Source organism: Dipodomys ordii, unplaced genomic scaffold (genome assembly GCF_000151885.1).
Source record: "Dipodomys ordii isolate 6190 unplaced genomic scaffold, Dord_2.0 Scaffold76, whole genome shotgun sequence".
In the NCBI taxonomy this organism is placed as follows: domain Eukaryota; kingdom Metazoa; phylum Chordata; class Mammalia; order Rodentia; family Heteromyidae; genus Dipodomys; species Dipodomys ordii.
The window spans coordinates 2,455,966-2,477,508 of record NW_012267292.1 but is presented as its reverse complement, the minus strand read 5'-3'; positions in this window follow the sequence as shown (position 1 = coordinate 2,477,508).

Sequence of the window (21,543 nt, the reverse complement as noted above, 5' to 3'; positions counted from 1 at the left end):
TCCACACCACTGCTTCCTGGAATTATCTCCAGAGAAATTACCTACTTTCAAATTTTGGTTTCAAGCTCTGCTTCTGTGGAAATACAGAGTAAGATGCAGGGCAAGATGGTTATCATGACTGTCCTGAATTGAAAAGGCCTAGGAGATCAGTAAAGCACACCTCTGTGTGTGTGTGTGAGGAAGTTCCCAGAGAGGATTAAATAAGGGGTAAGAATTCCTAAATATGGAAGACATTAGCCCATAGGCTGGGGACCTTGAGAAAAGAAAAGAGGAAAGAGAAAAGAGAGAGCCAGCAAGAGCAATCTCTCTCTCTATCTCTCTGCATGTCTCTCTGACTCTATGTCTCTCTCTCTCTCTTCCTCTTTTCCTCTATCTCTCTCTTTCCTGGCTGCCATGAAGTGAGCTACACCTCTCTACCACACCCTCTTCCCCATGATGAATCAAACTCTAAAACCATGAACCAAAATAAGTAATTCCTCCCTTTATACTGTTGTTTCCATTATGTTATTACAATGAAGATATTCTGATTAATGCAAATAGTAATGAGCACTTCCAACAAGAAGATGAAATGCTGAAAAAGCTTTATAAAATGCTCAAGGGGGTGCATAAAAATGGCAGTTCTAGAGCATTGGAAAAGAGATGCTTAAGCATCTGCATTCTCCCTGAGAATTAATGGTCATTCTTCCTGGCAATTAATAGTCATATTCACTTCGTGCTCCTTTAAAAGATGAGCAGACAAAAAGGATATTGAGAGCTCACCTGAGAGCACCTGGTGATCTGATTATGCTGATATTCATTCATTAACTTTCAATCATATTTTTCATATTTGTCATCCTGTTTGTTGCTATTGTGGCTGCCCGAAGAAATTACAGTCTTTAGATGTCTAATTTAATGAGTTCATATTCCTCGTGTTTTAGCTGCTCTGGTTAGGTGTATTCAAGAAAGGCAAATTATACTCCCCTGGAAATTTTAAGGGAAGTCCAAAGCAACCCCATCAAATTACTATTCATAGAACTACAAGAGATATTTTAGTTCTCATTTTGTCCTTTCCAAGTGTTTCTCAAAGGCTGGACCCTTGAATATCAGCGTGGGCAGCACCTGGTACCTGGAAACTGGTTAACCATGGACCTATCCCCAGATCAGCTGCAGCAGTAATGCAATTGGGGACCTGCCATTGTTTCAACAAGCCCTGCAGGTGTTCAGGATACATGCTTAAATTAGAGGACCACACCCCAGGGGTGCCGCAGTACTAGAGGACCAACCTTGTAGTTCTGACTTTCTAGCTATGAAGTTTAGAATTGGAAGGGTACGGCAATCAAATGTCTGGGGTAACTAGCTACTCATGCGTCCTAATTTTCTCTACATTTTGTGCTTTCTTGCTTGCTCTAGTAACATCCAATAGTTAATGTGATTGGTAATCTGGACACTTCTTGGGATTATGAAGAAACGTAATGAAGGGAAAAGAAAAAGAGTATCAACAGGAGGGAGAAGGCAAAACGGAACAAAGAAAATGGAAGGGGGGAAGGAAAAGAAGATGAGAGAAAAGGGGGGAGGAGAGTAATTGCCCCAGTATCACATGATCTAAGATTTGAGGAGAAATCAAATATCTTTCTACCAATCTGTTTCACTACTGTGATTTCTGGTTAGTCTTTCCTCAGTGGTAACCATCCATCTGCCTCTGTACACTGGAGTTCAAGTTATCCTCAAGCTCTGAAGGAGTTTCTCATTTGTTTTTATTTCTGCTTAATTTCTGTAGTTTCATTGCATTTAGTTTGAGGGTAAGGAACCAACACTGTGTTTGTCTGCAATTTTCCCATCAGCAATGGAAATTTTTAGTCTCAAGGTCTAATTTTCTACAATCATTTTCCTTTACCTACCTTTTGAAACACACTGGCTAATCATATATGTTTTCCATGGACTTAATATATATTATTTTGAGGAAATGGTGGGTGCCCAGAAGAATTGAGCAGTAGGCACAGAGATTTCTCTTATTCCCTAAACATACACAGATTCCCACTATAACATCTCACATCAAAAGGACTCATTTGTTAATACAGTGAACCTACATTGATAAGACATCAAGAGTCCACAGCTTATTTTATAGGTCAGTCTGGATGTTTACATTCTATGGGCCTTTCAAACATATAATGATGGTATCCACATCGTTGTATTATGCAGAGTACATTCACTGCAGTAATAATCCTTCTCCCCCAACACCTGCCAATCATTGTTCTCTTTACTGTCTCCACAGCTTTCCCTTTTCAAAATGCCATGCTATTGTAATCATTTTGCCCCCTTTTCTGATTGGCTTCCTACACATGACTTGAGATTTTTTTTCATGTTTTTATAATCAGATTTCCTTACAGTATGGAGTAATTTTTGCACTGTCTGGATATATTACAGTTTTATTCATCTATTTACCTGCTGAAGATATCTCTGTGACTTCCAACTTTGAACAATTATGAGTAAAGCCGCTATTTAGACTTTTTGTGGGGATACAAATTTTCAGCAAATCTGAAATGTGCTGAGATGGTTAACAAGAAATGGTTAGCATGTGCTTTGTTACATAAGAAACATGCCAACTAACTTCTTGAGTAGCCATATCATTTTCCAATTTCCACCAACAATGAATGAGAATTCCAGTTCCCCCAAACCCTAGCCAGCACTTAGTGTTGTCAGAGCTTTGAATTCTTGTCACTCCAGCACCTATGCAGTGGTATCTCACTGTTTCAATTCACAATCCCTAATGACATATGATGTTATTATTACTGTGCCCATTTGCCATCTTTCTATCTGTATATCCATTCTAGGGGTAATGAGCTTTCTGACAGCAGACTCAACAATAGAGCGCTTCTGCATGGAATTGTCACAATACTTCATTATCACCTTTCATTTGGGATCAACTTTCTCAAAAACTAAAATTATGTCCCCGTTTTATAAAATCCAAAACAAAATTAATTCATATATTTGGTTTAGGACCACCAATCCAGCTGGGTATTATCTTCATACCACAGGAACTAATAACATTAATCGCGTTATTTTAAGACTTAGCATTTGTGCCAGGTGCCGATGGCTCACGCCTGTAATCCTAGCTACACAGGAGGCTGAAAGCTGAGAATCCTGGTTCAAAGCCAGCCCGGGCAGGAAACTCCGTGAGACTCTTATCTCCAATAAACCACTAGAAAACCGGAAGTGGTGCTGTGGTTCAAGCAGTAGAGCATTCGCCTTGTGCTGAAGAGCTGAGGGACAGTGCCCAAGCCAAGAGTTCAAGCTCCACAACCAAAAAAAAAGAATTAGCAGAAACAGACTTTGTGTGTGTGTGTGAGTGTGTGTGTGTGTGTGTGCATGTGTGTGTGTGTGTGTGTGTGTGTGCGCGCGCACACAAGAGCACCAGTCCTAGGACTTGAACTTATGGCTTGGGCCTTCAGCTCTCTCCCTGAGCTTTTTTCCTTTTCTTAAAGAAAAAAAACATTGGAAATAATAGTCTGATAGACTCCCCTGCCTAGATTGGCTTTGAACCCCAAATCTCGTATCTCAGCCTTCTCAGTAGCTAGGATTAGAGGTGTGAGCCACGGGCACCTGGTATAAACAGAAATTTTAGCTAGAGCTCTTTGGGGTAAGAGGAGAAACTATAATTAAATGCATAATTATGATTATAAAACACACTAGGATTCCTTACATTGAAAAGTATGAATTCTAACAAAAATACAATTATAACGGCTTTAAATTATTTCAGTCAACAAAAGAAAATAAAGGGATTAGATTCCATCAAACTGAAAACTTTTAGGTCATGAAGAAATCTATTAGAAACTGAGTACATGCTCACACCTGTAATCCTAATTACTGAAGAGGCTAAGATCTGAGGATTGCAGTTCTAAGCCAGTTCAGGCAGGAAAGTCCATGAGATTCTTATTTCTAATTAACCACCAAAAAAACCCTGAAGTAGATGGTAGAGTGCTAGCCTTGAGTAAAAAAGCTAAGGAAATGGGCACTGGTGGCTTATGCCAGTAATCCTGGCTATTCAAGAGGCTTTGAAGCCAGCCTGGGCAGACTTTCCCCTGAGAGTCTCATCTCCAATTAACAACTCAAAAGTGGTAAGTGACACTGTGGGTCAAGTGGTAGAGTGATAGCCTTGAGTCCAAAGAGGTTCATGGATAACTCTCAAGCCCCATGATTGACAAATAAAAAAAAACTAAGGGAAAGCACCCAGGCATTGAGGAGTTCAAACCCCAGTGCCAATATAAGAGGAGAGAGAGAGAGATGGGGGAAGAGAACAATATAAAGAAATGAAAGGACAAACCTAGAATAGAAGAGAGCACATTTCCACACCATATATCGTTATGAGTCTTGATATGAGGATATGGAAAGCAATGTATCTCCAGAAGATAGGAAGAATCCAGAATATATTGGGCACTCAAGGCTCATGCCTATAATTCTAGCTACTCAGGAGGCTGAGAACTGAGGATCGCAGCCAGGAAATCCATAATATTCTTTTTTTTGGGGGGGGGTCCGGTCGTGGGGTCTGAACTCTGGGCCTGGGCGCTGTCCCTCAGCTCTTCAGCTCAAGGTTAGCACTCTACCACTTGAGCCATAGCGCCACTTCCGGCTTTTTATTTTTTGCTTATGTGGTGCTGAGGAATCGAACCCAGGTCCTCAGGCATGCAAGGCAAGTGCTCTACCACTGAGCCACCTTCCCAGCCCTCCATGATATTCTTATCTCCAATTAACCACCAAAAATCCTGGAAATGGAGCTTTGGATCAAGTGGTAGAATGCTAGCCTTGAGCAAAAAGAGGTCAGAGATAGTGCCCAGGCCCTGATTCAAGCCCCAGAATATATAAAGATCTCTTAGAGTTCAACAACAACAAAAAAAGCTTAAAATTCACAGAAGACTTTAATAGACTTCCTCTAAAATATAAAAGAGAACAACCTGCACATGAAAAGATGTTCAACATCATTAGTTGTTGGGTAAATACAAAACAAAACCAGGATGATATGCTACTGCACAATCACTACACAATCACAATCACCAAAAATGGAAAACAGTGAGTGCTGACCAATATGGAGAAATAAAAACATTCATACTTTGATTACAGTGATTTTAAAAGGTATAGCTACATATACAGGAAACATCTAGCCATTCCTTAATAAGAAATATTATAGATCTGACAATTCTGTTTCTAAGTGTATATCCAAAAGAATTTTAAAAACATGATCATACAAAAGCTTTCGCACAAATGTTTGTGATAACTGTATTCACAAGCATTAAAGGCAATGACAACCCAAATATTCATCAACAGATAAATGGATAAGCACAGTCATATGTTTGCAAACTGATCACCTATAAAGAGAAATGGATGTGGAGTACCGGTGGCCCACACCTGTAATCCTAGCTACTCAGGAGACTGAGATCTGAGGATCATGGTTCAAAGTCAGCCTGGGCAGGAAAGTCCATGAGACTCATCTCAAATTAAACATCCAAAGCCTGAAATGGGGTTGTAGCTCATGTGGTAAAGAGCTAGCCTTGTGCAAAACAGCTGAGGGACGGCACTCAGGCCCTGAGTTCAAGTCCCAGGAATGGCACCAAAAAAAGAAAGAATAAGAAATGGGATATTGGTTCATTCTACAACCTCAAAAACAAGCTCAGTGAAAAAGATCAGACCCATAGAAGATGGATGCAAATAAGATGCATAGTTTCTAGGAACTGGGCACAGTGTTGAATAGGATGCTTAATGGGTATCAGATTTTTGTTGGGAGGACAAAATGGTTCCTGGAGGGGCAGCTGAGATTATAGCTCAGTGGTAGAGCACTTGCTTAGTATGCTTAAGACCCTAAATTCCACCCCCAGAATGGAAAGAAAACAAAAAACTCCCCTGGAAATAGAGATGACAGTTTTTGAACATTGTGAATGTGCTTATTCCTACTGAGTCGTATGCTTAAAAATGGTTACTACAAAGTTAGGAACCAGTGGCTTACACCTGTAATCCTACCTACTCCGGAGGCTGAGATTAAACAATAGAGGTTCAAGACCAGCCCAGGCAGTAAAAAGTCTGTGAGACTTGTAACTGCAATTAACCACAAAAAACTGGAAGTACAGCTGTGGCTCAGGTAGTAGGGTGGCAGCCTTGAGTGAAAAAAATCAAGGGACTGTGCCTAGGCCCTGAGTTCAAGCCCTTGTACAAGCACAAGAAATAGTAAATAAATAAATAGATAGATAGATAGTTATTATCGTGCTATATTACAAGTACTTTCCCAAGTAGTACAAGTCATTTTATTTGTTATATTGCAAGTATTTTATGTTATTTAAAAATAAAAATCAATAGTTCAAGAGAGGGATTTAACTTTGTTTTACTGTTCAATTTTATTTCAGAAACTTTGCTTTCTTTCATTTTTCTCTTTCGAAGCTTTTGCTCTATGGGCAGGGAAGGGAGGGCTATATAGTTTCTCACCTTCATGTTATGACCTTCAGGTATTAAATTTGTCATATGAGTTGAAAATGTATCACCTTTTTTATTTTTACATATTTGTAAATGTGCCAAGCTGGGGCTTGAAATCAGGGACTGGGCACTGTCCCTGAGCTTTTTGTTCCACTTGAGCCACAGCTCCACTACCAGCTTTTTTGGTGCTTAATTGGAGATAAGAATCTCACAGACATGCCTGCTCCAGTTGGCCTCAAACTGTTGTCCTTAGATCTTAGCTCCTAGTAGCTAGAATTAGACATGAGCCACCAGTGCCTGGATGTTTCACTTTAATTTGGCCTTCATAAGAGTTAATTAAAGCTTGGAGGGATAAAAATATGTGCTGGGTTTTTTGTAGTTGTTTTTAGGGATATATTTATGACCAAGTTGTATTTGCCATTTTCTAATAAACCTCATCTTATATTTTCTTGATAAAATTAATGATTTGGCTACAAAAATAACTGCCTCGTTCAGTCTTGAACTCATTTATCTCTGCAATTCATTAATTTTTTACACAGTATTTGTTCATTATGTATTTTCTGTCTCTTTCAGCAGCCTTTATATTATTGATATAACTTTGAAGCAATTTGGGCTCTTGCTATTATTTTTTAATTCTATGAAAACAATTAACTGAGTTATCTCAAATATATATATGGTAGGTCATGGGGCTTAAACTCTGGTCCTGGGCACTGTCCCTGAGCTCTTTAGCTCAAAGTGACCACTCTACCACTTGAGCCACAATACACTTCCAGTTTTCCAGTGGTTAAGCGGAGGTAAGAGTCTCACAGACTTTCCTGCCTGGGCTGGCTTTGAACTGCGATCCTCAGACCTCAGCTTCCTGATTAGCTAGAATTACAGGCATGAGCCACCAGTGCCTGGCATCTCAACTATATTTTTTAAAGTACATGTGTTTAATGCTAGGGTGTCAGTGTAATCCTAGCTATGAGATATAAGGATCACAGTTCGAAACCAACCCAAGCAGGAAATTCCATGAGACACTTATTTCCAATTAACTACCAAATTAAAAAAAAAAAACAACCAGAAGTAGAGCTGAGCTAAAGTGATACAGTACCAGCTCAAAGCCTTGAGTACAAACCCCATACACACACACACACACACACACACACACACACATATTATATATAACTATATATACTATATATAAACTATATATATATATATATATATATATATATTTCCCAGAGTTAAAAGTATATTTGGAAGGGATTAACACTGGAGTTTGGACTGAGTTAGAGAGATCAGTCTCACCAATGAATATAGGCATACTCTAATCTGTGGAGGGATAGAAAAAAGAGGAAGAAATACTAATGGTCTCTCCTTTCTCTCTCTCCCTCCCCCCCATCTCTCTCCCCATCTCTCCTCCTTCCTGGGCTGAGGCATCTTCCCTCCTGCCTTTGGATTTTGGCCTTCCTTGGGTTTGGACTGAAACTACACCCCATCCTACACATTGGACGTTCCAATGCCCACAGAGATCATGGCAGTTTAGATGCATCATAGTAAATATTTATTCACACATGCCTTACTGCTTCACTTTCTCTAGAAAATTCTAATGCAATTCCTAATAGATGGTAATGCAGCACTGTCAAGAGAATGATCAAAAGTATAGCTCATTCAAGAACTTCTTGCCCACAGATAATATTAACATTTTCATGAATGGCCTTCACACACACACACATACACATACACACTATACACACACACACACACACTATACGCACACACATACACACACAATTTATAACATCTGCAGAATGCTTCAAACTCATAACCTGCTTTTCCACTAAACTATGAATAGTGGATATCTTCTCATCTTAGTAAATAGACATATATCATGTACTTGAAAGCTCTAAAATATTCATTTCTATGAATATATCAAATACTATCTGATCTATGATGAGCAGTTGAGATATTTTTCCCTAAAAACCTCATTCTAATAACCAAGGTTAAAACACACACACACACGCAAGCACACACACGCGCATGTACACACACACACACACACACACACACACACTACTTTCTTTTTATGATCAGTTATCTGGGAGTAGATTCCTTAAAAGTACAGTTACAGGTAATTTATATTGATCTGGATACCGACTGCGCACTAAACCCTTCTGTGAGTCCCATCACTGGTGCCCAGTCTCCATGTCCTTTGTGACAATCTCATAAATCATACCTCATCATTCATTTCAGTTTTCAGCTTTTACCCTCCACTAAAACTGGAGAGTCTTTCCAATTTAGTTACCTTTTGTATCTCCTTTGTAACTTATAGAGTCAAATCCTTTGTTCATTTTTGTTATTTTTTTAGTTGTGTTTTGTGACAAGTCTTTTTATTGTAGAAAATGTAACTATTCTTTCAAATGTATTGCAAAAAATTACCTTAACATAGCAGCTAAATTTAAATAAAGGCTTCTTGTCTTATTTTCTTCCTTAAATACACTTTATCACAGAAAGTTTCACATTGATATAAAAATAAATAACTATAGAATTAACCTCCATATAGAAGTCTCGATCATCAATAATTTCAAAGACATTGCCAACTTGGTTCCATCTCTCAAATATTCTTTTTATTTACTATTGTAATTAAAGATTTTGAAGTGGTGACACAAAGGAGGATGCATTGGGGAATGCAAGTCAGGGAAGGGGTGAATTGGGACAGGTGGGTGAAAATGTTGAAAGGAGTAACAGTGATCAAGATGCACTTTATTTATAAACTGCTTCAGTGAGTGGCAACTCCTTTGTACAACTACTTAAAGATAGTAAAAAATATCCCCCCCAAAGTTAATTTTACCCACAAATCCAATAGTATGCTTTTTAATTAATAAGGACATTTTACAAATACCCACCTTTCCTACTAAGAAAATGACATGAAACCCTTCAAGACCCACATGAAACCCTTTTGGATGGTACCTTCTATTTTAGATCCTTTTAGAGAATTTAATCAGAGATGTATTTGCTTATCTTTGGCTCTTGAGCACATTTCTACAGTGCTTATTGTCAGGTTATCTTTACCCATAAAGTTTTTTTCCTTCTTCACCCCACTCTTTATCACAAATTCTTTATGTTCTTTTCACTGACCTGCACATGGTGATAGGTTTTGAACCTGGAGTCAGTGGTGATTCTTATTTTTGCTGCCTCTCCTCAATAGCAGCTCAATCTTTCCAACTTAGGTAAGGGCCTGCTGAGACCTCAAGCTCTTCCTGCTCATTTTCCTTGCTGTAGGCACTTTTACATAGGCATTGGGGAAAGTTATGGGTTTTCCCCCAAAGCATTTCCCACTTACCACAACAGCCTAACTCCCTGCAGAGTTCAGGATTTTCCCCAGATCAATACATTTATTTTAGCCCTATGTTAACTCACTTTTATTAAATCTCCCTTTGCCTCTGCAGCAAGGAGCTTTCCCAGAATGCCAATCTTCACCAGGTGTCTGTTGGGAGGACTTTCCCAGGAAAATGATGCCTCTAAGCAAGATGTGCAAAACCTCTCTGTGGCAGGACCATATTCTAAAAATTCCCTTTCCCTCCCCCTCCTCCCCCTCCCTAACCTCCTTTGCCTCTTCCTCTCCCTCACCCTCTCCCTTACGCGCTCTCCCCTTCTCCCTCTTCCTTGTTATCTCTCTGTCTCCTGTCTGCCTCTGTCTCTGTCTTTCTCCATCCCCCTCCTCTCTCCCTCTTTCGAACAGGTGTGTGAATCTTATCTGTGCTTCCTGACTTCTTCAGGACTAAACACATAGTTCTGATCCCAAACTATCCAGGTATGGCAGAGGATCATAGTCATTATAGGTAAATAAGTAATTGAGTTAGTGGTTACAACTGTATGTTTGAGGGTATATTGACTCCTGATTGCTTTTAACATAGTTAGCTTTCAATGTTGGGGTTCTCTGGGGTAGCATGTCATTGAAAGCTATAGTACACATAGAAGAGCAAGTAGCAAAGTGTTTTCCCCAAACTTATTCTCAGATTCATGCCAGCCAAAAGCCACATTACCCATGGATTATCGATTGGAAAGATTCATAAAGAACATCTTGTCAACCCCTCTTATCTTACAAATGTAGAAAACAAAGCTTAGGGAAGGTGAACTAAATGACTTGCCCAAGGTTAGAGAAAGAATCATGATCAAAAAAGCCTCCTGACTTTTTTTTAATCTACCTAGCCAAGACGAAATATCTCAGGCAGTATCCATCAGCAGCTAGCTTCCAAACCTATCCAAGTGCCTAAGTGCCATAGGCCAATATGATGTCCTCCAAAGCATCTCACATCACCGCAGAGCCCAAAATCAACCCAGTGAGGTTGACTGCCATTATTCCTGTAATTCCAAGGGATGTCAAATATAAAAGTTCTTCAGTCTTGGGGTCACATCCATTTCAATTCCAAGATCCCTCGCTGGACATTGGGAAGCTAGAATTCAACACGGTCCTGTTGAATGAACTAATATCTACTGAAACAAAAGACAAATGGGCATAGATAAGATGAAAAGAAATAGACTTTAAAAGAAGGTATTTTCCTAATGCTGTTGTCCTCAGGAGACTCCTGAGGACAAAGTTTCAGCCCCATCCCAACCTTGACTTGCCTCAGCCTTTGAGTAGTTAGCTGGTCTTTTGTCTGTGAAAAAAATAACGATTGGGTCTTTAAGTGAAGAAATCAATAGTAAGTAGTTCCCCAGGTTTTCTGCAGCTATGTCTCATACTTGACAATCTTACACTCCCCAATTTGACAGTCTGCTTTCACTAATCCATATGCATATAAGGTGTATATTACCCCCACGTCTACGAGATTCTCACTTAGCCAACGACATCTGTCTTTGAACTGTCACGAAATGCTAGAATGATTCTTTTTCTTTTGTGGTGTCAATTCCTCTTTCTGTCATTATTAACCTTCTTAAATACCCTCTTCCCTCCCCTTCTGAAAGGCATGAACTGAGTGCTAAGTTTCAAACATACCCCCTTAACACATCCAGATGAGAGGAAAAAAAGCACATCTAGCTATCTACTTAATCAAACATCTACTTTCACTCCATCAACGGGGAGTAGGCCCTTTTGTACATTTAACAAATTCAAGCAATTTAGCAACTGGGTTAAAGTCTATGTAAAGTACTTCAACAACATGGGAAATGAAGACACTGGTCTTCTGTCTGAGAATTGGTTAATGGAAGACGTGAAGTCTCAAAACGCGCACAACAGTGGGTTCTTACAGCGCTGCCTAATGCACTGCTGGGAAAACCTTGAGAAGTTTCCCATTACGGGGGGGAGCTGGGTTGACAGTTTTTGCCTCTGCTGTCAGTTCCACTGTGGGAGGCTCCTAAATTTATTATGCCTAGGTAATGATTCTAGTGCAATCCTATCCCAAAAGAAGCAAAGAAGCAAGGCATCGAGTGTAGCATTCCACAGGAATTGTTGGTTCCTACGACAAGTGGGCAGAGACCAAATCTAGATAACACTCTGGGCAAGGACATCGGAGCTCTTCTCGATCTATCTTGATCAATGTGCAGCCAAGCAGGGACACTGTTCCATTTGCCTTTCTAAAAACAAAACAAAATTGTTCACATTTTTAAAAAAAATTATCTTAATGCTATAGCCTCTTCTGGGCCTCTATGCAATGCCATTTCTGCTGAGTAAGCAAAAATGCTTACTACTACTACTACTACTACTACTACTACTACTACTACTACTACTACTACGTGTTAGAAGATCTCTTGTCAAGTATGAGTTTGGGGTCATCAAGAAGCAAGTTTATTCTTATTTAAAAAAAAAAGAAAAAGAAAAGACAACTCCTTAATTTCCTCATCCACAAAAGAAGAATGTTAACATGGTCCAACTTCCTGGAGAGGAAAAGATTGATGAAGGATTTTCTTTTGTTATTTTGGGTGTTTTTGTTTGTTTGTTTGTTTTGCTGATTAGCTCAAAAGCCCTGCAAATATAAATCACCCTAGGCTGAGTTGGTTGCTCCACTGCCAGCCAAGGCGCCAGGAGCTCTCACTGAACTCAACAAGAGCTCCAGGAATGGAGAATGAATATGTACTGGGAGAGACAGACAAGATCATTTCAGTGGAGATCTGGAAGCACACTGTGAGAGCGGAGGGGTAACTGCTAAGTGTATGATTATCGACCGCTGCATTTGGATTTGCTGTGAGAACTCTGCTACATCAGGTAGTCCAGCTCAAATGACATCAATCATTTGGTGCAACGCTCTGTCTTATGGGCTTAATGGCATTCGAACCCAAAGGGCCAGAGGCTGCCCTCGGAAATGAGTAAACCTGTACTTCAACAGCTGGGGGAATACAACAGAGTTGGAGCTGACTTTTGTTTAGCCAACAGCAAATAGTTTCATAATAAGATAATTAGAGGGAAGAATTGGAGGAAGGTAATGTCGATCAAGATGTATTTTACTGATGGATATGTTGACTTGAAACCCACCTTGTACAACTAAAGATAATTTTAAAAATTTAAATGCATAAATAAAACAATTACTTGTTGAATGCAAAAAAAGATCATTAAAATATCAGGTTCTGAACATTTTATGATCAATAAACACATCTGTACTCTACAACTTAGTCAATGGAGCTGCTTGTTTGGTTTCCACCCTCAAGTTAGTCAATAGGCACTTTTTGATGGCTATGAAAGGCACTCCCAACCATAGGCCATTGTTGGGATAGTTACAGGGCATTTATGTCAATTTGTACCCCCAGAATGAGGTCCTTATTCTCTATAAACCTCTTTAAATCCAAACTAGTCCTTCCCCTAAAATGCAGAGTCATTCAGTACCACTTATTGGAAGCACCTTGCCTGCCAGAAAATGTCTGTGAGACATAAGCATAGAAAATAAAGGGATATTATAATGAGAAGACAACCCTTCAGATTAATTGTCAAACACTGTGTATGCTAAAGAAAATTGTGAATTTGAGCTCTGAAGTGGAAATAAAGTGGGCACTTTCTGAGATGCATATCATAGAAAATGAGTTCTTTTTCTTCATTAGCAAAACATATCTGCAAGTAATAAGAATATTATGAGTAAATATTAAAAGAATACATTGCCATTGGATTGTGTGTGGCTACAGAATACATGATATTTGTAAGTGATTTCTAAATCTTTAACTTATAGAAAGCACTATTCCTGGCCTTACTAAATTGTTACCTATATTCTTTCCTACAGAAATAAAAATGTATCATCCCACTGAAGATAATTCCTTGATGCAACCACAACATAGCTAGGAGAGAGTTCAGTATGATAGTGAAGTGTTGTATTCCAAAAATATTATATGCTTCCTCATTGAAAAACATATAGAAAATCAATAGGCTAATGTATAGGTGAGGACAATATAGATTAAGTTGTCAATTTTTCTTTGGACCCAAGGAAGGAAGGAATTCAGATTATTTTGTACTGAAGCCATTACCACTAAGACAGCATTAAACAGATCAAAAAGGAATACAGAGATGAGCATGGTCCTGGAGCTTCAGACAGGGCAGAAAACTGGGAAAAAGATCCTTCCAGCTCCTAGGTTAGGAAAACACAGTTCCTGTGCACATTGAATGATGAATTTTCCAATTCCTGGATATGTTATCTAAACAAAAAAATGTTTGTTAGCTAGGCACTGGTGGCTCACATCTGTAATCCTAGCTACTCAGGAGACTGAGATGTGAAGATTGTGGTTAGAAGCTAGCTTGAGCAGAAAATTCAGTAAGACTTTTAACTCTAATTAACCAGCAAAAATCCATAAGTAGATGTCTGGCTCAAATGGTAGGGTCTGGTACCAAAAAGACAAGAGAGAGAGTAATAAGTTCTGAGTTCAAGCCCCAGTGTCAGCACAAAAATTTTTAAATGTGTTTTCTACCTTAGAAAAGTTGGTTAAATCTTTCAAAAGTAGCACCATTAAATGGAAATGTCACTGAGTGTTCTGGATGCTGTTGGAGGCCCACAGAAGGAAAAAATAAATAAAAACAAAACAAAATAAAATCTCCACCTTCACAGAGAACAAATAAAATAGCTGTTAATTGGACCGCACATTAAAAAGTGGTTACATTTTATGGAAAACAGAGAAGGAAAAGGAAGGGACGGGTCGTGTGGGGAAAGATTACTGCACTGCGACAGAGAGCAGGCAGAGACAGACTCTGTGTGACAAGGATGACTTGGAGCAGGTAAGGGGCCAGGCAAGCAGACATCGACAGCAAACATTTTAGAAGAAAGAATCATAAATGCAAAGGCAGCGAGCGGGGCTGGAGTATTTGAGGAATGCCAACCAGGGCACCATGTTGGGAGATGGAGAGCAAGGGAGAAAGTAATTGAGTACAAGCGGTCAGGGTAGAGAAAGGGGGAGGGAGATGTCCAATATTGTCCAAGGACTGAGGCTTTAACTCAGGATGGCTGGCCTGACCCTCAGCTCCAAAGAATCATAACCTAACACAGCTTGTCCCCAGGCTTCTCTGACCTCTATGAGGAGAGGGGAAGAGACAGAGGCTGCATAGGAGTTCACTGCCATGTGCAAGCAAAAGGTGAGCAGTGCAGTGTGGTTGCAGTTGTAGGGAGAGGAGATAGGGCTGCCCGAGAGAAAGAGAGGCATCGGGAATGACTAGAGGTGTGGGCCTAAACCACAAATGTGCTACTCAGTAAGATTCAGAAGGTTCTAGAAACAATCAGCAATCCAACAGGGGATCATCAGCTTTAAAGAATTTTTTAGACCTTCAGAAAAAATGTCAAGGAAGCAACAAAGTCTGGATTTCAGGGGGGATCTGCACAGCAGAGGTGAATATGTAAAGTCATCAATGTGGAGAAAACATTGAATTCTGACTCTTTAGAGGCCCTTAAGATACTGATCATAGAGAGAAGACTATCTAGGGCTCATTGGGGAGCTCCAATATTTGGGAAGGGGAATGAGAAGGACACAGGAAGAAAACTAGGAAAACAGGGTATCCTGCATATCTTTGTCACTGATATCATCTGGGTTGGATGGAATGTTTGCAGACGAGTTTTTGGATAAACTTTTAAGTACAGCTCTTGATAAGGGTTCCTTGGCTACTTGTGAAAATAGCTAGATTTTCCTCTAACCACAAGACCATTCTTCCCACTCTGAAAGGATAAAAATTGACTTGCAACTTCATCCAGGTGAGCTCCACCCAAAAAGTTGGGAACAACTCCAGACAATGTTCCTCCTTTCTTATCCACTGTTTGTTATACATTACCTTCCAAATATGTCTCTGAATAGAAGGAAAAAAGGGGAGCTAATATTGATTGTTAAATATTCCCACTAAGGATTCATATTCACCTTCTTCACAACAATTCCATGAAGAGTTTATTTTGTAGAGATGAGAAGATGATGCTTAAAATGTTTAAGTAACTCAGTCAGTCAAGTTCAGTCAGTGTTCTGGTGTAAGGCTAAGATAGACAACCAAGACGTTTAGGACATTTTCCATTATAGAGTTCCATAGTCAACTCTCCCCACACCCAAACAAACCCACTTCCTTTCAAAACTGGAGAAGGAAATAATTATGAGCATCAACAGAAAGGAGGTGTTATAACAAAGAAAAATAACTAGCCTAAAGTTCTATATACTTTACAGATTAGAAAGCCCATGGACAAAATTTAATCTTTGCTGCAATGCCTTTACTAAAACTGGGGGAAATAAAACAATGGGAAGAGAACTGAAGGAGAATGCTTTCCACTGATTGGAGAGGAATGACTTAAGAAGACAGGCCTTGTAGCTGCCTCAGTTCTATTCAGGTCATAGGTACAGAGTGTGAAGGACATAAGGAAGGAGTCAGGTAATCAAACCTCAGGACAGAGACAAATAAGAAGTCTGGGACTGGAGGAGCACTGTCAACATTTGAACAGTAATTTCAAAAGAGAAGGCAGAGTAATGGCTGAAAGAATTGGCCAAGATTTGTATCCCAGCCCAACCACTTTAGAAACTGAATTCTTTAACATAATAAACACTTAGTGCTTAGTATCTGCCAAGGATCGAACAACGTTAGCTTAACATGTATCAACTGGTAGAGCTCTCAAATATTTCTGAGTAGATATCATTGCTACTGTTGTTAGGATAACAATGAGTCTGATCCCCATTTCACAGAAGAGGATATTGAAATTTGGAAAAGCCTAGTAATTTGTAGATCAGTTCATCCAAATGAGTTGACTCCAACATCTATCACTCAACTTGGCTGCCTTTCAGGTGACTTGACCTCTTTGAACTTCTGTATCATATACAATTTGGACAGTGATGTTGGTTCTACTCTATGATTAGGTAAGAGGTGATGCCTCAAAAAGTTCATCAAAAAGCCAGATTGGGAGCAGCAGGTGTCACAATGTTACTATTAGTCTTTGGGTAGTTTTCTCCTTTAAGCAGAGTCTTCTTTTTTTCTTTCTTAATTACCACACCTACTTATACACAAAGCTTTTCATGTCTTGGGTTGGATTTATTCCTTTTTTTTTTGCCTTCCCAGTTTTTCCATTTCTGCCTGTGACTGCTTTTGCTCCCCTCAGCTTCTCTGCCCTACTTCCCAGTGGGGTCCCTGAGAGCCCTGCTCTCCAGGCCTGCCAAGTCTCCACCCTGGGTCTGTCTCACTGTGTTCAAGCAGGGACTTCTTACAGTCACCCATTTGGTTGTTCTCTGAGTTCTCTCCAAGTTCTCGCCTTCCCTCCTCCCTTCCAGTGTCCACAGAGCCGCCCCAGCTCTGGCCACCAGGAATGTGACCCTTTGTGTTCCAAATGAATTGCAATGGGATTTATCAGGCCACATTTGCACGAAAAGCAAGTATTTAATTGTCTATCTACTTTGCTAGCTTGTGAGCCTCTCAAGAGACAAAACCACATCTCATACTTCATTATGATTCCCTGTATCTCAAAGACCACCATAAATTAAATGATTGGTTAATTAAAGAAATGCCTTTTGGATAAAAGAATATATGCCTGTCCAGTAGAATCAGCTGGTGGGGTGGCATGGGGAAGTGAGGGGAAGGGAGACAAGTCCCTTTCTTTCTTCATTGTGATCTATACAGTTCAGAGGGATATCCACATTTGTTGTATTCACCAAAATATGGTTTTAGAAAGTTTTCAGCAGAAAGCTACTTATTTGTAAGTCTCTTTTCTCCAAATCCTTGTACCTGACTTGTTTGGCTTCCAATCTCTTCTAACCAAATAATATAAAACCTCACTGTTTTTGAAGCTAACTGCATTTTTGTCTTACAGACACCAAAGAGAATACACTGAAAGAATTACTGAGAGGAGGAAAAACTGGGTTCTCAATTGTGGCACATATTAGATTCAAAGCCTGGGATCTGCCCATGATTCATGTCTAAGATGTGGTCAACAGTGCCCTCAGATTCCTGGGTATTCTTTCCAATGTCACAAAGCCAGAACCCAAAGGGCTGTCCTTTAGGGCTCCAGGGGCTTCCTATTCTCTGCTATGAGGCATCATATCCCACCATTTTGTTGGTAGATGGGGCTCAGTGCTTAGAAGTGACCAGACTAAGGAGAGAAGCCAAGAAAATGGACCAAGGACCAAGAACCTCATCCCAAATGAGCTACTGAGAGTTTTCAAACAGGCAGAAGCAGAAGCTGGAGACCATGAACACAGGGGGAAAGAAATGGAAAGAGCAGTCTTTGTCGCAATAGTTTCATCCACATCCTGGGTTTCCTTCTCTTACTCATCTTCCTTTTCTGATGGAACTATGTACGTTCTTACAGGCTAACTCCATGGAAAGATAATTTAGTTTCTTTTTTAACAACACACCAAAAAAAACTTTCCTGTTATTCTCGCTGTTTACCAAACTCTGAAGAAAAAATGAGTGCACATTATGCCAATATTGAACGGACTTTTTAAAAACTGAAGAAAAGTACAACTTCTTACAGACATTATTTCACTGAATTTCACCTAACTCTATTCACTGTAAAGGAGATATGCTCTAGGTGGGTGCTGGTGAGTCATGCCTGTAAACCCTAGGTACTCAGGAAGTTGAGATCTGAGGATTGGCTCAAAGCCAGCCTAGGTAGACAAATCTAAGTGACTCATCTACAATCTCCAATTAACCAAAAAAAAAAAAAAAAAAGGCCAGAAGTAGAGATGTGGCTCAAGTTGTAGAGAACCAGCCTTGAGAGGAAAAAGGCTAAGCAAAAGCATAAGGCCCTGAGTTCAAGCCCCAGTATCTACACACACACACACACACACAACACACACACACATACAAATGGACTCTCAGTGTATGAGACACTGAAGCTCATAGAGTTAAGTGACCTGCTGAAAACATAGGAAGATCAAAACTGTTAGCCATACCATATCACTTCAGTTATCCTTTTACTTCAGAAAACTCACTTAAAAAAAAAAAAACTCTCCAAGTCTTTGCAGGAACAAAGGTACCTAACTGACTCCAGTACTGAGCTTGGAATCTGGAGCCTCTGATTACTTCCTTAGCTGCTCTTTATTCTTATCACATTACACTCTCCTAAAGAAGAATTGGTAATTCAGCAATTATTCCTGAATACATTAAACAATAACACTCTAACTTTAGGAAACACAGCAAAGCACAGTAAAGTGATTACAGACATAAAAATATAAGTTACAGTATCACATAGTTTCAGTTTTCCCGGTTCCCCCTCCCGCATCAATGTAATGTTATTGTTGGTTTAAATGCTCAATGTTTAAGTGACTACTGGTCACCTGGTATCCGTTTTCAGTTTCCAGATTGCAATTAGAGTCATGTGAGCTCTACCTGTGTGAGGATGGGGGTCAGGAATGGAACCCAGGGCCTGACAGTCTGGGACTCTTCCCACCTTAGTGACACATTGGTACTAAGCGGAGTGAATGACAAGTGATATTTATGACCTATAGTCTTCCTTTCTGAGAGACAGGCATGTGGCAAAATCTTCCATATTTGATCTATTTAGCACAAATAATCCCACAAGGAAGCTTATTTCCACTCATTTGTAGATGGTAAAAAACCAATTGCAAGATGGAAAAGGCATAGTACAACAAAGTCCAGACTATTTGAGCTTATAGCCTCAGTTACAATGTATCTTTTTGGGATGATCATATCTGAGTTCATTCTGGAAGACTACAGCCTACAATTGTTTTTCATGTGTGCTGGTTCTGAGGCTTGAACTCAAGACCTGTGCACTGTCTCTTTACTTTGTTGTTCAAGCTGGCACTCTACCATTTGAGCCACACCTCTATCTCTAACTTTTTAATGATTAACTAAAGATAAGAGTCTCTCAGACATTTATGCCCAGACTGGCTCTGAACCATAGTTCTAAGATCTCAGTCTCCTGAATAGTTAAGACTATAAGCATGAGCCGCCTATGTCTATGCCTAATATTCTAGCTACTCAGGAAAATAAGACCTGGAAGATCTTAGTTTGAAGCTAGCCTGGGCCAACAAATCTGTGAGATTTTATCTCCAATTAACTAGCAAAATGTTAAATTGGAGGTGTGACTCAAGTGGTACTATGCCAGCAAGCCAACTGAGAGTAAGTATGGGATTCTAAGTACCCATACTGGACAGGGAGGGAGGAAGGGAGGGAGGAAGAAAGAGAGAGAGACAGAGACAGAGACAGAGACAGACAGAGACAGACAGACAGAGACAGAAACAGACTTATACATCCAAGAACTAGAGATCCCTCTGGAATTAGTAACATGTTTATTTTTTAGACGAGTAGATGACTTAGCTGGAAGGCAGGAGGTTGGAGAACTTGCCCAAAGTCACAAAACCAAGTGAAGGGTCAGGAACAGGACCAACGGATCCTTTACTAGTCTTCTCCCCCCTGAGGTCTGGCAGGGAGTTAAATGGCTCAGGCTCAACCCAGTGTAAAATTGGCGAGATAAACTGAGTAGTGTTATCTAAGTGACTCAGGAAGAATCTATCCAGATGTTGTATAACAATCAAAACCCGTCTTCTTCTTCCAAGGACAATGAAAGCAGAGCGGATCACTGGAGGGGAATAGGCCCTGCCATAACACCCTCTTCAACTCAATCACAGCCATCCTGATGACTGTATCCCCAGCCACACTCAGTGGTTTGAAGTGACATTATCTGTCTGTCCCCGTTGCCCAGTTGTTCTCTCCTCCTGGCAGAACTGTGCCCGCTCTCCTCTTGAGCATCCTACTCCTTGGAGGCCGCAGAACCTTCTTCCCCCCAATTTCCATGGCACTGCCTGCCTGCCTGCCTTATTGAGTGCATGTGCAGGCTTCCAAGCCAGGCAGAGCAAAGGCCACATCATTCCAATTTGGGTCCTCTCCTCTCGAACTGGGCCGGGACCCAGAGACTGGTGTGGAACCCAACATTCCTCCTCTGTGCTCCGACTGCAAGCGCCGTCGGGTGGAGCCCAGCTAATCAGAATGAGGGGCTCCTTGTAGAGTGCCAGGGGGTGCACTGTCAGAGGCAAGCAGTCTCGCTTCAGCCCAGGCACTGGGTGTCGTGCAGGCTAGGGAGAGTTCTGCGGTGCCAAGGGCGGGAAGTGGAGTAGCAGGATCTCCTCCTTGCCATATCCCCGGCAGACACTCTTCCACGCTTGCAGGTGCACACAGGCCAAGATGGAAGACGCCATCCTAACTTCTACCTTGCGCAGGTGGGAGGGAAGAGACACCAGAGGTATTCCATTGGTTGTCTGGGAAAATGAATTGCACCTTCTCCTCACTTGCGGAGGATCAACTTTTCCCACCCCCACGGGTGGGCCTTTGTATTTTGGGGCCTGAGCCCGAACCTGGGAACCAAGGGATCCCAATTTTAAGGGCCATGGGTTGGGCCAAGAGCGGACGCTCCCAGACACAAGGGCAAATGCCATCCAGGGTCCCCAGTCCTTTGAGTCCCCCCACTGGGAGAACATGCCGGTGTAGCGACCCAGCAGCTACACCACACGCGTCGGGGTGCGGACCGGGCGGCGCGCGGTCTCCTCCCCCTGCCCGCAGCCCCGCACGTGCCGCCCGCGCCGCGCCCCTCCGGCTAAACGCTGGTCCCGCAGCAGCATCACCGCCAAGCTGGGCTGCCCGGCCACCGGGCAGAGCGCCGGCCGCCGCATCCCGAGGCGGACTTCAGCGTGATGCTGCGCTGGAATGAGGAAGCTTGGCGGCGAGGGGAGGGCCCCGGCGCG